Source organism: Cryptomeria japonica, chromosome 5 (assembly GCF_030272615.1).
Source record: "Cryptomeria japonica chromosome 5, Sugi_1.0, whole genome shotgun sequence".
Taxonomy (NCBI): Eukaryota; Viridiplantae; Streptophyta; class Pinopsida; order Cupressales; family Cupressaceae; genus Cryptomeria; species Cryptomeria japonica.
Genome location: NC_081409.1, coordinates 893186423 through 893199657, shown reverse-complemented (window position 1 = coordinate 893199657; position 13235 = coordinate 893186423).

The following is a 13235-nucleotide window of genomic DNA, read 5'->3' as shown; positions in this document are numbered from 1 at the left end:
GACTTCATGAATTGCCTGAGGCATGATATCATGCGTCCTCTCCAGGTACATCTTGTCACCGTGGACTCTGCTCAAAATAATTCTGATATGATCCTCCATGAAATCTTCCAAAAAATATACTGCGTTGTGGAATTTCTTCTTCTCTATAAAAACTAAATTTCGGTTTGATCTTTTTGTCCTTGCCACAAAATAGACCTAACTGAGTGTGAATGGCTAAATACCCTAGGTCTTTTATTTTGCAATTAATATAATCAGAAATTCCTTCTTCGACTATGACTCCAGCCGGAACTTGTGACAAAGCATTGTATTTAGACTTCCTCTAAATAAAACTTTCTAACTCAATTGATGTACTCGAACTGGTATGTGATGCAGAAGCCATTGAAGAGTATTTCAAGAACATGAAAAATACCTTTCAGATGCAAATTTAGGGCTTCCTGATTTTGCTTCACTTCAATCTTCGTCAGATGCCAAATCACCGCTTTGTGTTCTCCACTACCGCTTGCAAATTGGATTTCAATCTCTTTCAAGGTTATCCAATTTCTTGAAATCCAAGCTCAAATCGCCTTTTCTTCGCTCTGCACTTGAAAAAATTTCTTCGCTTGAAAACAGATAGTGAGAAATGATTTGAAAAATGCATTTATACATGTCTCTCACCTATCGTCATTAATGCTCCTCTATTAGGGCGTAAACACTAATTTGCCTTTTTACAATTTTTGGTCTTCTGCCAAGCGACAGGTATCGCATACTGGTTAAGGTCTTTTATCGGTGTCAACCAGGTGTTCGAAAATATTTTGCCATTTGCTCCCCCTAAGCCTTTAAAGCTTAGTTTGTCGGTTCTGATATTTCCACACTAGGTGCTGAAATGGGTTCCTCTTCCGACATTATTGGTTTCTTCTTCCATGTTTTCTTCATGTCCCCTTGAAGTTTTTCAACATCTATTTCTCCTTCCTGAGTGATCGGTATAGCATCAGATATACTTTTTCTGCTTCTGCAGAATCTTGCAATGTGACCCGATTTGTTGCAGTGATAGCAAACAAGTCTAGGTGCTCTCCAAGGTCCCTTGTACATGTTTCCATTCTTCCTTTTTCATGTTACAGTAGTGTGACCATGACCATGACAGATCATACAAATTTCTCTCCATCTGGTTGCCGCTTGATGACCACCGCTTCTTGACTGATGATTGAAGACATTAAATCAATTGTGGTTCCGGTTCATAAAAGGTTCAGGACCAGTTTCTTGGGTCCTCTGAGGATATCTTGTAATGTTATCCATTACAGACCTGCATTTAAATTCTCTATGCCCAAACTTGTTGCATGCATAACAATGACCATTAAACTTATTGGATCTAGGTACATTGTTGATAAAATAAGGAAAATTATTGTAGGCTTTGCTCCTGCATACATTGGTAGTGTGTCCTTCTTTAAGACAGTTAAAGAAAACAAGTTTGAATTTTTTCTTACCTTTTCCTTTGAGTGTCGGTTGCTTCTTTGATGCTTCAACATTTGTTCTTAAGGATTCTCCTTCCTCATGTCTAGAAAAACCAAGACTATTGGTATTCTTTGCCAGTCTAGATGACTCAAGCTTTTTCTCTAGCTTGATAGTACTTTTGCCAAACTTAGCAAGTATTTCCTTTGACTCAAAGAGTTCTTTGGAAATAGCAGTGTTTGTCTCCATTAGACTTGCATTTTTAGAAATGGCAATGTTCAGTTCTCCTTGCATGTCTTCCTTTTCCATTCTGATCTCATGAAGGCGAGCAGTCAGTGCATTAATCTCTTGTTTCAACTTAGAGATCTCATGATCTCTATCCTTTATCCGATCTTCAGCTTTTCTCCAGTTCTCAAGCTCTTGACTAAACCAAATAGTCATTACTTCCAACTCCTTTCTCAGATTTGAGTTTGAATCATTCAACTTATTTACTTCAGCAATCATGGCTTCCATGTTAGCTTCATCTTCAGAACTACTTTCAGATAGTTCCATCAGCTTCTCTACATGTTCTCTCCTTTCTGCTTGATATGCCTTGTATTTGACCATAAGATCATCATAGGCTTGCTCAGACTTAGTGAGTCATTGAGTAAGTTCCCTCATGGTGCATTCCCCCATATCTCTTTCCAAGTGGTTAAACTTATAGAAAGGTAGGCTCTGATACCAACTGATGAATACTAAGAGGGGGGGGTGAATTAGTATGCCAAAAATTACTACACTAAAGCACTTACACAATCTAAAGGCAAACCGGTAAAGTAGTCTAACAGTTAGACTGGTTAACACACATGCAAACCAAAATGCAAATAAAACATTCACCCACAAAAGCAATACAACCATAACACAAGATCTTTGACGTGAAAACAAAATTAGGAAAAAACCACGGTGAGATGGAACTCACAAGTCACTATCTACAGAATAGAAACCAGACCGGTTAAGGTCTTACATTGTTCTTCACCAGAATAGATCCTATTAGGAATCTCAATCTCTGTTAGGAGATAAGTCTGATTAAAGACTACCTTGTTAGAGGATTTTAGATTCACATGTGTGAACCACCTTGTTAGAGGATTTTACAAAGGCTTTGAGGCCTACCCAGTTAAGGGCTACAAACTTGTCAAAGATGTGAGTAATCAACAAGTGTTTGATCTATCTAATATCACAAACTACTTGGTTAGATCCAGTATTGCTCACAGCTAATGCATTCCAGGATTACTTCAGTCTTCTCTCTCTCTCTCTCTCTCTCTCACAGTTACAACTTGATCTTCTCAGATAAGATCATTCTCAACTTCCACCTTAAACCCTAGCTCGACATTAACCCTTTCAGCAACAACTTAAAACCCTAGACATGATGTCCTTTTAAAGGAATCTGATTTCATGTCGATCCAATAGGATTACATTACAATTTCCTAGGTTCAATGAATCTAGACATACTCAGTAACACGACACAAAAAGTATTGTCAATGTGTCGGCATCGTCAAGCAATTGGTGGATTGGTAACTCATCACAAAATGCTGGTTGGTAACTCTTCACAAAGTATTACTGGTTCATACAAAATACTAGTTGTTGGTTTGACAAAAATGAACACTGGTAAGAATGTGTTGTGCCACTTTTCTCCCTTGTACCGCTTGTGATCTATGAACTGCTTGGGGTCGACATGCCGCTTAAGACCGGGAAACACATTCTGCAAAATCACCACTAGTCTAAAGACTAGTATACAACATACCGGTTGGAACAAATACCAGTTGAGCATGAGCTCATACATATAAAGGGGATCTCGATACAAGTGTGTGTCCATCAATGACAATCACAACATAAACAACAAAAATGCCAACACAATAATAAAGAGTTCTCGGTTAGAGCTACATGTTTAGCTATTTCTGATAGCTTACCCTTTTAGGAGTATCAAGATCTTTAGATCTACCTTGCTCAAGGATTTTACAACACTTATTCTAAATGTTGCATCTGGTTAAAGGCTTTACAATTTATAGACTTTTTTAGAGTCTTTTACCCTGTTAAAGGTTTCTCTTACAACTTCAAAATATTACAATAAAATCATTAAATATATCTGCGACTTTACATCTGAAATGTTATAGCAGATTCTATGTGCTCAAAATGAGATTACCTTGCTTATAGCATACCTCGGTAACCCATAAAGTAACTTGGCAAACCCTTCTATTTACTCTGTTCTTTGATTGTTCTCTAAAATCCTTCTTGGTGACATTTGTGTCTCTGTAACAATCATAACACTCAGTGCTTTCTTATGTATCACACATGTCTTGCTTCATACACCTCTATATCTCTTCTTGTCACTTCTTATCTAATCTCAATACATGTTGTATAAATAGATCTCTTATGTCAGTGATCTGGTTCATTGCATCGATCTTACAAACATGATTTATCGAATGAATAACCATACAAAATATTTCATTGGTTAGATGACCTCAAAATCATACAAATCCTTAAGTACAATTTCCAATGTGATAACGGTTCTTTTGCTCCTCGATCTTGTAACACATTTCCACAAGTGTGTCTTTGTTCAATGAATCTGGTAAAACATTTCACTCGGTGTATCATTATTGCTTCTCGGTAGACATACGGTGTTACTCGGTAGACAGCTCGGTGTATACTAGACTCTGTGACTAGTTTCTTCTATAACCGACTGCTCTGTGCATACTGACTGAATGTTTTGGTAGTAGTAACTGACTAGAGTATATAGAATGACTTTGGATATAAAACTAATAGCAACTATAATAAGTAGTAACAATCTCCCCTTTTCACATTAGTTGAGATGTTTGACAAAACTACTTTCAAAGTCATAACTCAAAAATCTATATACTTACAAAATTTGACTAAACAGATAGTATATACATTAGTCAACAAAATGGTATGTTTTAGATATACTCCCCTTATCAATATACTGTACAAAACTCTAATTTTGCATGCTCGGTGATCAATGTTCTGTGATAACTGCTTGGTTCACTGGTCGGTGCTATCAAAAATTTTGTTTGGATACTCTATTCTGCTTGGTATACTCCCCCTATATACAACACTTCCTAATTGATACTTTGATGCTATACTCACTCCCCCTATTGTTCACCAAAAGTGATTACCCAAGAACACCTGCAATTGATCTATGAAGTAGCCAATTCAATCTATGAAGAACCTCAGGGCTTGGACAACATGACAAGGATGAATCCTTCTACTCTTCAGGCTTTGCAAAACCTAGGTGGGTGTACCTTTGATGCATTTAATCAGACCTATTACACACAAGATTGCATCAATCAAAAGCAGATGGATCTCAAAAGGTTCAAAAACTAGGAGGTTACTGCAGATGGGCTAGATCCACCCTTACAACTCAACATTTTTGAATCATGAGATGGAGGGACACTTCCACATAACATAAAATATAAAAAGATATTCTGATTTTGGATTTGTAAATGATGTTCTAACAAACTTTCAATGTTACAAAAGACCAGTGCCTTATCTAGGCCACAAAGTCATGCATAAAACTGGAAGAGAAATCTTAGATGCAAGTTTTTTTCAACATTAAATTTTCATGTATCAATGCCTTACATTAATACAATCCTCTGCTCTGTCACAAAACCATTCTTATATATATATATATATATATATATATATCCAATATGCATTCAAAATCATTAATGCTGGGTTTTAGGACTTAAATCCTTCCTTGAAGAATACCCAAAAGACAAACATTACACTCTTAAAGGAATCTAAAAGAGACAACTTAAATTATCCTTGATAATATGAAATTATATAAATTTGAGTACATTTTGGAGACAATTTCATGGAAACTCACACATGCCTTGCATATGTGTGAACCTGCAAACTGAAACAAAACCTATAGTAAAGACAACACTGAAATCATAGAAGAACACACTGTCATTTGTACAAATAAAAAGATGTCATCACTGGAACCTACAATTTCGGATTTCTCCCTTGGAGAAAATCTCTCCAAAACTGGAACCCCTACAATGAGAAGAAAATTGGAATAAGAAGGAGGGGGAAGAAAATCAAATCTGCAACTGAAATTGCCAAGTGTCTCCTCTCTAATTGAATTTCATTCCCATCAAAACTACTCCCAAAATATCTGATCTTTGTCAAAATTGACTACATAATTGGATTCTTCATGCTGAGAGATTTCCAGAAACATATAATACTTCATACTTTGGCCAAAAATACAACCCTGGGCAAATTAATCCTTCAAATGTGCACAATCATTTAAATTTTTGAATTATTCATATAGTTGAAACTATATAATTAAACTGATTTTAATTTTGATTTTTGCCTCCCTTTTGGCCCTGATGCTTTTCCATGTGGCAACCTCTGAATGGTCGATGGGGTTGACTGGATGCCACTTGGGATGACACCTCATCACCACCATGTCATCCGCTTTGTCACTGCCACTTGGCTGCCACGTGTACACCACCTCAGCACCACATCATCACCACCTATGCGCCACCTCTGCGACACATCATCACCACTATGATGGGACCTGCCTGCTAGAAACTGACTATACCTACCACGTCATCGCCACCTGGTCTTCACCATTTTGCATTTTGCCTTTCGCCATTTCACGGCCTCTAACATTCGTGTATCTTCAATCTCCGAAATCGCGTAGACCGTCAGATCAACCCGAACTTTCTCGACCTTTACCATGCTACATTTTCGCCAAACCATTTTGCCATTTCTTAGGGCTTAACTTGCATGCATCTTCGGCCTACAAATCAACGTGCTTCGTCGGATCATCTCGGACCTGCTCACCGGTTAAGCCGACCCTTCTTTGCAAAATTTGCCTGTTTGTCTCAGGAAGCATGCTTGCATGGGGTCCACCTGATCGCTGCTCAGTCACCTCCTCCAATCACCTTGGGATTTGTGCCCATGTGCTTGGGCCCACCTTGGGTGCTCAATGACACCGTCCGTCAAAAGCCTTGATGGCTTTGACATTATAGATGTGTGGGCTTTTGTATTTAAATACCAAAAAAGACCTCTGCCCAACCAATGTGGGATTAAAACATTGAGCCTGGGACTGCATTTTGGAGCCTTGCCTGCAACTTTAATGGAAGTCCTTTTTCATTTGCTTGGAATTAAATGGCTCTCTCAACCACGCCATACTGGGAGGAGTGTATTTGCAATTTTTAATGGCCTTTGGTTAATAACCAAAGGATGCCCATCCACCAACATTCATGCAGAAGACTATGAATACCTTGGCTGGGCATTATGCATGCCAATGCACTTCCTTAAAGTTTCAAATGCCTTTGTATAGACAATTACCCTCTATATTATGTCTGCAGTTGCATAATTTTTCAAAGCTACAACTTGCACAGCATGCTACTTATTTTCCTTGGTAACATGTTGATAGCACAAATACTTCAATTGTGAATTTTTTGCATTTTCTCATGCCATGCAGAGGGATACATTGTTGGAGTGCACTTCCATACCACATAGAAGCCTGGAGGAGATGGGGGGAAGACAATACTACTGCTTGCATTTGGCTTGGAGGTTTGTACATGCTACTCCTACTGCTAGCCATCACGTGAACTGCTGCTACATGCCTTCCTTTAATGTAGATGATCCACAAGGGCTTCATGCCTCTAATGTGCATTTGCTTGAAGGATTCTAAAACCTTCCTTTTACCAGCCACACTAGAAGACATCGCTGGCATTGCACCTGCCAAAAGATTTGCTTGAAAGTTTTTTTTTTGTTTTACCAGTAATAACTCACAGTAGGCAAGGAAATTGCCAAGGGATTTGTTTGAAGGTATAAAGTGGCTACCACATTACCAAACACCATGCACACAACAAGCTTAAAGATTTTAAAAGTCTCCCAAACACCATGCAAGCTCAACACACAAAAGGGGAAAATTGGATTAATTTGAAATTTTCACTGGCCTTCAATCTTCAACTCAGAGAGGAGGATTTGGTAGAGTCACGTGAAGTGTAGGATTTGATTGCTATTTGCATCTACACTTTGCATTTGCTGGAGCTTTCTCATGGCCTTCAATGCCATTCCACACAGGAAAGATGTTTGGCCAGGGTTGTTGAAGGTTCCACTGGTAACCACATCTGAATGTTCACAAAACCTTTTCAACAAATGCCACTCAGGAGGAGGAGGTCACTTGCTGATTGCATTTGCTATTGTTTTTTAACGCTGCCCCCCTCCATTTTCCACACTCCAACTTGTATTTGTTTTTAAAAAAAAAAACTTTAAATGCTTTCCTCACCAGCCAATGCATAGTTTCAAATTTAATGCCTCTTACATGCCAACCAATGGCATTTGCTTTGAAACTCTCAATGGCCTTTCAACCACGTAGAGGGAAGAGGGATTATGCTTGACATTTAACAAAGAAAATGTAGGAATATTTATTCCTTGTTTGGCAGACTGGAAGAAAATGCTACATTCCATTTGGGGCACATGTAAAGGTATTTCTATTTGGAAGCCTAATTTTCCTTCGATTCAATGATCAAAGTTTAGATGCAGACATGTTCCTCATTCAAGCAGTTTCATAGTTCACACTCCAATTTACCATTTTTTTTCGCCAATCGCTGTAAAATTAATGCATAAGTGTGAGCCAGGTCGGGCCCCAAAGTGGGTCTGACTAAATTTTTTTTTGTTTTCCTGCAACTGACCTCTGGAATATCTCATGGATATCAAACACACCTCTGGAAACGATCGGCATCATTTTCGGATCATTAAACTGAGTTTCATGACTTTCAGGCAATTACGCACATTTTCGCATTTAATCGTGAAGACGTAATTTTCAAACCTGTAAAAACAACTTTTTGGATCTCGCCATCTGATATGCGTGTACTCTGATATACAAGCATGAACACTGCAAAGCAGTTTCTCAAGATGAGTCCCGAGCAAAGAGATATTAATTTTGGAAAATGCCCAACTGGCTTTGTTGACACTGCGGACCTGATGAAGTCAATGTTCTGGCAACAAATGATACCTTTCTCAAAAATATCAAACGACCTCCGTAGGCCATCAAATTTGAAACATAGGTACCTTGAAGTACATATTAAAACTTAGAATTCTCAGTTTGATCACAAGACTGAAAGGATGCAAACGACGCGCTCATGAAAATAGCTACATTAACTGGTATAACACTGAAAGTGTAGAAGACTGAAAATGATAGTTCAATGAACCCTTTTGAAAATCGATCAAACGGATTGGCAGAGGCTTGAAAATTGAAATGTAGCTTGTCATTTATACCAACATTAATCTGGAAGAAACATTTTGTCATAACACATACTGAGGCAACTTTTACACTTATGCGAAACAGGGCTCTGACTAGCTGTCGAAACAAGGACGACAAAACATAGAAATTGCAAATGGATTTGACTTGGTAAACTAAGCAAATGGATTCGTCAAGACTTGAAATTTTGTAGGCTGACTCACATTTTTAATTTCTTCATGAAAACCAATTGGGCAAAAGATATAATCTCTCAAAGTAGGCTACTCAATAAAATCTGCACTTGTGCCTAAAATGCACTTTCAGCTCACCCCTCAAAATGGGTACCTGATAAACTTCCCCAAACTAAATTTTGAAAGTTGCACATCACTGCATAGGCCAAATGAGAGGTGTACAACATGTTTCACGAGCCTTACCCCATGAAAATCAACTGGCTCCATTTTACCCCCTTTCTAACTAGGCATTCAAACTGACTCATTTAGGTACTTTTCTGACATGCAGAGCAAAATTTTGAATTGGGCCTCTAAACTTGACTCAATTTTAATGAGTCCCAACACCCCCTTTTTGACAAACATCAAAACTTAGTTACCATTCGGTGGTGGCAACTGGTCAAAAATGGATTTATACTTTGTCTTTGATTGATAAGGGCGGCAGAGACGACATCCTTGACACTATCCATGAGTGAATTCTGAGTTGTAATGTTAGCTAATAGTGAAATTAGTCCATCTAAGGTGCTTCCCTCTTGCTGAGTGGATAGGGAGGTAGCTTTGTTGATCTGTTCTTGGACGGATGAAAGATGAGGAATGAATAATGTCTGAAGAGTCATTATGTCCATCCTTATCTTGTGCTCTTCATTCCCGAGTTCCAATTATTGAGCTATGAGCTTTTGTAACTTTGTATAAAAATGCTGAATAGAATTTGGCTCGGTGGACAACTTATTTGAGAGATCGGTGATCTCTTTCTCAATCACTTCAGTTTTATTTTTGATATCTTTAATGAATAAAGAAAATGTACAGAGTTTCTGAAATAAATAAAGAATGTGCTTGAGTTGAGGGGACAACTCAGCAATAAATTTGACAAGTTTTACTTTGCCAATAGCAATAGCCTTCTGTACCTCTTCAATCATTTTAGCAGTGAGCTCTTTGTCCTTTAACTTGCTCAAATATCTGGATGCGTCTACTCCATATGTCTCTATTTTAGTTAGGAGTTCATCCAGTTGAATGGGGATGGCTGTATCTTTTGTCACTGTAGCTTCAGGTAGCATATCTGATAATAGTGCTTTCACCTTCTGAAGTACTTTTTTCTTCTTTTGAATAGCCATTTGCTTCTCCTGTTCTACTTTGGCTTTGCATAGTTCACCGAATTCAATGAGTGCTTGCCCTTTTAATTTGGAAATGTCTACATTCGGCAACACTATTGGTTTTGACAAATCTAATTTGAAACTATGCTTTTTCATTTTCTTTTCTTTACCTTTCACTGGTTGAACTAAAACAATGGCTTGTGAGGCTTGGTGACCCTTGGTAGGTTGTTTGCTAGAGGCAACACTTTTATCAATTTCTTGAACCTCTGATGTACCCTTTGTGGTGTCCTTCGGTGCTTTTGTGCTTGGGGTCTCAGATGTAACATTTTCAATGCTAGAAGGAGCTTGAGAAGACTTTTCTTCAGCGGCCTGAGAAGTAGTTTCTCCTTCTGTAGACTTGTGACCCTCTATTCCTTGCTCAGTATCTTGAGGGGCCTCAGTTGAAGTAGGTTGAGTGATCGAAGGGTAGGGCTGAAATTGTTCCAAAACTGACTCACTAGATACCAGTTTGGCATATGCATTCCCTTCTATCATTTCCTGTTCAGGTGCCTCAGTGTCCATGATATCCTCATCAACTTGTATAGTGTCAGCAGGGTCTTGCTCGGTGATATCAAGATCTTGCTCGGTGACATAAACTATTTCAACTTTAGCTTGCTCACCAACATTCTTGATTCGAAATATTTCCTACCATTTTTCTTTGGTCTCATTCTCTACATCCAAGTAAAGGCCATTCATCAATTTCAAGGCTCTTTGCTTGAATAGGAATTTTGTGTGGTAGTTTTTCAGTTGTTTGGTGATCTCATCTACCGACATGTCTGGAAAAAGATGTACCAGACTTCTTTCTCTCATCTATTTCTCTAAGTCCATGGCATACTTCCACCTATTGTCAATATGCAAATATAATTCATTTGGAAGAGATTTAGATACTTCCAATGGGACCAATCGGAATTTCAGTAGTGTGCAGATGATAGCTTCTTATATTCGTCTCTTTTCATCATCAGATCTGGATTCATACTTAACATATCTGAATGCTCCAAATCCACCATATTGCTTCAGATTAGTACAAAAATTGTCAACACTATGTACATTTACCTTTTTACTCTTGACAATCTGAAATTTGCTTGCATCTTCAGATGGTGTCACTGGACTCTTTAGTCAAAATGAGTCTCCGAGTAGATTTCTCATAAGTTTTTGTTACCTTGGGTGTGGCAACATTCTTTGGTTTCTTACTCGGTGATGTTGCAGATGAGCTTGTGTTTGGGCGCTTTAATGAAGGAGTCGGTGATACCTTTCATGTATCTTGTTTCTTTCTTTTCAAAACTTTTCCTTTAGGCAACTTGGTGCTTAGTGTTATACCTGCCTCTTGGCCTTTAGATTCCTCCTCGGTGATTACTATAGTGCCCTTGATAGGTGTGGAGGAAGAACCTTCTCCAAATTTCTCCGTTAATGCTTTGATCATTTTTGTTGCCTTCCTTGTAGCCTTGGGTACTACAATGCTCATCTTTACTTTTTCCTTCACTTTTTCATATGTTCCATACCTCAGCTTGGTAGCATGCCTTGGTAATGTAAGAAAAGCATCTATCTGTTGTTGTGTGATGTCAAAATCAGTCTCATAACCCATAGGTGGCAAAGATTGAGTTCTCAGTTCCACAGTATTAACATAGCAGTAGTCGGTGTCCACTTCAAAGCATATGTCATCCTTGTATTTCTCTACTAATTAGGGTGGAATTCTATACCTGTTATGCATCTTTTCTTGAAACTTTCTAAAATAATCATCCATAATATCATTAAATTTATCACCTAGTCTTTTGATAAAGTCATTAATTTGATGGGTGATTGGTCAGTGTAGTTCCCAAACTACATTACTGATTGATGGAAAGAATTTCTCAAAATAGAAAAACATGCATATTAGAGTGATCCAAACTTCAGAGTGTTAGCCGAGTTTTTCTTTTTCGGCTTCCTTATGGTGTTTAGATTCTCAAACAGTTTTTTTCACAATACTTCACAAAGATCAATTTTCATTCCTTTCTTCACAATTTTATATGCTAAGTCGACTGTTGCACAGGGTACACTATTTTCCCTTGCCGATTGGAAGAAACAATAACCTATTACTCTAATGGCAAACTTTAACTCTGCATCTGTTACATTGTTCATTTTCAGTCCTCTGTAGTCAGATTCAACTCTAGTTAGAGTGATCATTTCCTTCTAAGATATCATTTTCTGAGCTGGGGCATGATCAAAGATAGGGTAACTGGTGATCAAATGAATGATTTTCTTGGTAGTTTTGAATGGTTGCTCCGCTAACCACATGAAATCATCATGAACTCTGCTCAAAACAAACTTGACCCATTGGGGTTTGAAGACATGGAGATAGGTTAGGGCTTCGGTCAATCCCTTGATTTTGATGTGTTCATACTTGCTATCCAATTTCCCATCGGTACACAATTCATCATATGTGTCCTTGATTTCAACATGACCTAGTTCCTCAACACGACATTTAGTGAATAATCTGACATCCTCAACTAGTAAAACCCTATCCGAAATGAGTGAAAATTTAGTTTTATCATCCGGTTCAGATGCTAGTTTGGAAGTTAGAGAATATTTCAGTGAGGGCTTTTCAATGTTCTCAACAACAATGGGCTTCTGGATCTTAGGTGCCATTGCAAATTTTGGATAATCTCTTAACAAAAGATTTTTAGGGTTCAAAGTCTTTCAAATGACAGAAGCTTTCCACTTAGCAAATGTAAAACATATATTCACAACTGATGTGATCAGTAATCTAGTTCTTAGAAATGCTTGAAATCGATGTGTAAATACCTTGAAATTCACTCGGGAGGTGGTTTGATCGCTTTGAATCGCTTTGCTCTACTTTCTTGAAAACTTGGTAAGTGTGAAATGACCTCGTAAAAGCTTTAAGTACACAATATACCTTATTGGTCTTCATGCAGTTAGGTCAAAAGACATTAAATGCACTCGGTTCCCTTAAACCAATTTACCTTTCCTTTTTATGCTTTTACCAAGTAGCCAGACTTCCTGTGTTTACTGACTAGATAGACTTCCTGAATTACCGACTTGACTAGTGCTCAAAAAGATTTGATAAAATTTCAAATTTCCTAATGCATCTTTAGCTATGTAGATTTTTTGAATTAAGTAAATGATAGAATAGGAATTGTTAAGATTTAACCTTTGAAAGAATGCAGCCCCTTCATACCTTTACCAATTAATTTGGAATAGGTGCAC